Source organism: Aphelocoma coerulescens, chromosome 12, assembly GCF_041296385.1.
Source record: "Aphelocoma coerulescens isolate FSJ_1873_10779 chromosome 12, UR_Acoe_1.0, whole genome shotgun sequence".
NCBI classification, from domain to species: Eukaryota; Metazoa; Chordata; class Aves; order Passeriformes; family Corvidae; genus Aphelocoma; species Aphelocoma coerulescens.
This window is the reverse complement of record NC_091026.1, coordinates 5047815-5052175: the sequence shown is the minus strand read 5'-3', so window position 1 is coordinate 5052175 and position 4361 is coordinate 5047815. Positions and strand designations below refer to the sequence as shown.

The 4361-nt window shown below is 45.4% G+C and overlaps 1 long non-coding RNA gene across 1 annotated transcript; it reads left to right on the top strand.

Moving 5' to 3' along the window:
• The first annotated feature begins 1352 nt into the window (after positions 1–1352).
• LOC138117823 (uncharacterized) lies at positions 1353–2587 on the top strand. The gene is made up of 3 exons (XR_011154878.1): positions 1353–1554; positions 1643–1735; positions 2503–2587. It is a non-coding gene; the product is annotated as an uncharacterized lncRNA (long non-coding RNA).
• Positions 2588–4361: the final 1774 nt, after the last annotated feature.

Genomic DNA, 4361 nt, shown 5'->3' with positions numbered 1-4361 from the left:
CACCTTGCACCAGAAGAAAACAGAAAAACATTTTACCAGGTGGGAGAGCTGGGGTAGGTAGACGAGGTATAATTGTATTCACTGGAATTCAGCCAAAAAACTTGATCAAATACACCCTACTGCCTTGTTAAAGCTTTAAACAATTGCAGGTACTTTAGTTTTTGGTCTTAGGTAAAGACAGTGCCTTGTCCGTGTGTATATTAACACACCAACGGGATCACTGCAGCTTGCAGGGGAGTTTTAAGTGTATTTTATAGGTATAAGCACACACTTACCAATATTTGAAGCCAGGCATCAGTAGAATCTACTTAACACACATTTGCATAAATATACATCCATTTGCATCAGATTACACAAATGCACGGTCATTTTCCCTGAGCATTTGGTGTTCGGCCCTCACACCTCATCTCTCCCCAGGGCTGCTCTTGCCTCCCCAGAAGCCCTGTGGGAATGGCCCTTGGAGGAGGGAAGAGCAGCACCGTGAGGGGAGAAGCCCCTCAGAGAGGGGGAGAGAGTCCCAGCACTGTGAGGGGAGCAGAGCCCCTCCGAGATGGTGAGAAGGTCTCGGCACTGTGAAGGGAGCAGAGGCCCTCAGAGATGGCGAGAGGGCCCTGGCACTGTGAGGGGAGCAATGCCCTCAAAGATGGTCTGAGCACCTTGAGGTGAGCAGAGCCCCTCAGAAATGGCAAGAAGGTCTTAGCACTGTGAGGGGAGCAGAGCCCCTCAGGGAGGGTGAGAGGGCCCTGGCACTGTGAGGGGAGCAGAGCCCCTCAGGGACAGCAAGAGGGCCCTGGCACTGTGAGGGGAGCAGAGCCCCTCAGGGAGGGTGAGAGGGTCCTGGCACCATGAGGGGAGCGGCCCCTGAGAGATGGTGAGTCTTGGCACCATGAGGGGAGCAAAGCCCTGAGGGGAACAGCCCCCTAAAGGGGGTCAGTCCCAACACCGTGAGGGGAAAGGCTCTTGAAGGAGAAGAGCCTCAAGGCTGAAAGTGCAGTAGCTTCTCAGAGCTGGAGCTCTGAGTTGAGCAGGTTTTGGTCCTGTATAGAGCAGCTGCCCAGGAACCATCTGAAGAGAAGATGGAGGGTATGGAGGTACCTGGGATAGAAGGGGAGCTGGTATGACCTGTCTGAGTTTTGCAGTGCTGGGAAGAAGAAGGGCCAGAGAAGAGCAGGTAGCACAGCCAGGGTGGGCTTTGGAAGGGCAGGGAGCATATCCAGGTGTGGGCTTTGGCAGGGCAGCCCCATGTCCTCAGGTGGGTTTGGTGTGTAAAAGGGAGTAGGGCCCCAGCTGGGAAGTGTTGTTCAGGGCCTTTCAAAGTGGAAGGACAGGAGTCTGCTTGAGGGAAGAAACAACAGCCCACCCCTCCTGAGGGGTAGCTGCTCCTGCCGTGGAAATGTGACAGATCCCACCGGAGTGCCTGCTGAGGTTCACCTGCAGACAAGCCAGTTGCTCTGTGAACCCTGCCTTGTTTGAGGGTATTCCCATAGCTCTGGTGGCCAAAGTCATGCTCTGTTTTGTACTGCTGGAGGGTTTGGTCCACTCTTGATTTGTGGGGTAAGTGAGAGGTCAAGAGAGGCCCTGTCATGCACCTCGATCTTGGAGCCAGCACCTGTTTGTGAGAAGTGTTCTGTTTGAAATGCAGGGGCAGTGAGAAATCCCAGCACTCTGCTCCTGAGAAAGCTGCTCTGGAGGCCAGCAGATGGGAAATGTCATGACTGGGAGGAAAATGAATGAGGTAGGCTGTGGTCAGCAGGCCACTGATCATTCTAAGCAAAATGATCTTTAGAATTACTGTGGTACCTCTAGGGATGCTGCACTAGACAATAAAGTAGTTCTGGGCTTGTTCCAGCGTGATTAAGATCTAAAACTCAAAAACAATGGCTTTGTGGTTAAGGCGTGGGACTGTGGCTCAGTGACTGTGGCCTCAATCCTTTCTCCCTGATTGGCACTTTAGACAAACTGGAGCAAGTCTGTTAATTTATGTGTCTCACTTGTATATCTGCAAAATTTTTATTTTGCTATTTAAATCGGTGATATTTCTTCCTCTCTAATTGTACAGCACCCAGTGCAGTGTTGATCAGCCATTCCAAGGGGGCTAAATTTACTGAGGAGAGTAAGTCCCTTGGGCAAACAAGGCTTTATAAATTATAATTTTGTTTAATTATAAATGTTTATTATATAAGAGATGAAGGTGAGAACATAGAAAAAAAATACATATATAGAAATTCTTGAAATTAAAAGACTCCCAAAACCTTGTACTAGGGGGCAATAGATATTTAAATGGCACTGTTGAGTAATATTAAAAATAGTTTCAGTACCCATGGCTTGTAGAAGTCTCTCACGACCCTGCAAATGATTTCTCTCTGTACTGATTTTGTCCTTTTCCCATTCACTGAGCAATGATTATTTCCCATGCTTTTAAATGGAGCTGAAATTAGCTTGGTTATTTTTGTTTAACAACAACAACCTCAATGCATGTTGTGCTTTTTATCCTGCTAAAAGAGCTTTGTTTGTTCCCTGGCATTGGAGATGATGTCAGCAAAGCTCCTGGAAGAGCAACTGCTGCTAGCTAATTGCTGTCTGCTTCACAACCAGCAAAGGTAGGAATGAAACCAAGGTACCTTTGTGGCCCCACAGAATACATTTACATTCAGTGGTGTCACTTCATCACAATGCAGTAGCATGAAGTAGGCATGAAGTACTTAATATATAACACTCATGTATCATGATAGCTTTCAGAATTAAGTTATTCTTCTGGTCAGTAACAATAGCAGTAATATGTAGACAATTCCTGCTTTTTGTATTCAGGGGTCCAACTTTTGAGTAAAATACAGGAGATGGGGGTATCTGAAAGGATAAGCTCATTTATACAATCTGGCAGGAGTTTGCACTTGGGGTTGATTTTTTTCACTTCACATCAGAGCAAGAAACTGTATTTTTGTTTGTTTTGTTGGTTGCATCGTTCATTCATCTAGGACATTATCAACCTAATACATGCATCCCATTTCTACTAAAATCAATGAGACAGGCCCTGAGAAATGAGGGCAGAAGATAAATACTGTGAAGACAGAAGAAAATGTCTTCTTCAATTCCTGCTGGCAGCAGTTCATTGTGTCATGCAGAGTGCTAAGGTCTAATTGCATAGAGATGGGCAGCCCTTATACAGGAGTTTATCTCTTTTGGCAGACAGGTAACTGGGAGAACGGTGACTCCTCAACCCTGCAGTCCCATGAGCCAAAGGGTTAATTTTTATTCCTGCTGTGGATTCTCAGGCTCTTTCCTTTGATGGAATCCGCATTCAGATTCTCCAGCAGTGAAGAAGAGGGCAGGTTTTTCCCTTCCAGGCTTTCATTATGTTGCAGTTTTCATGATTTTCCAGGGCTGCTGGGTTCATGAAAATTAATGCAATTCTGCCAGACTGTTTCCTTCGCTTCTGATGTGCCCTGATGCATTATGAAACCATTCAAGGGACTGAAATTTCCCTTCCACTGACTTCGAACCAACAGCATTTGATTCATGCTGTTTCCGGAGACTTCCTTATGACTCCATTATTCTTCTACGTAACCCAACAGAATGAATTGCAGAAGTCTTCTATGCTTGGGACCCTCCCCTCCAAATCTTATTCCCATTTGATGGCATCGGCTCACTTTGCTGGGAAGTGTTACATGCACTCAACAGGCAGATTTTGCAGATACGTCTGTTCTGTCAGATTTCAAAACCATATGTTGTCCTTTCTCTTCCTGGGTAAGGAGATGGAAACAGACAGTGGACAGGGAATACTTACCAGATTGGAGCTTTCAAAGGCAACCAGAGACAAAAGCAATTGGTGCAATGATAACAGAACAGTTTCTTCTCTGATGTATGCTGTTAAGTCCTCCAGTGATGGCACCTTAGCTGATGGTAAGCTCAGTTTTAGCTGGGGAATTTCCACTGAAGGCATAGGTTTACTCTAGTGCTTTATTGATTGCTATAAAGTAGTTCTGTATTTCAGAGAAAATCTTCTGTCAAGCACCTAGAGTTTGGATTTCTTGATTATGTCATGCCTGTGTCTCATGGAAAAAAAAAGTAAACCTTGAAGAAGAGAAAAGTTGATTTTGAATGTAAAGGAACATGAAAAATCAGGATGGAGTTTGATCACATTTACTAGAGAGGAATAAGGGTTTAGCTCAGTGCTGTCAGGTAAACCCATGTGAAGAGATGTTCATCCTGAATACGAGGGTGATTGGGAGCTGTGAGCTATTTTCAAAATGAGCCAGTGTCTATGTATATATATGGCAGGCCAGGATGACCAATCCTGGAGGGCCAAATGAGCACAATGATAATGTTTTATTTTTATAATTTCAATGTATGCTTTGAATACA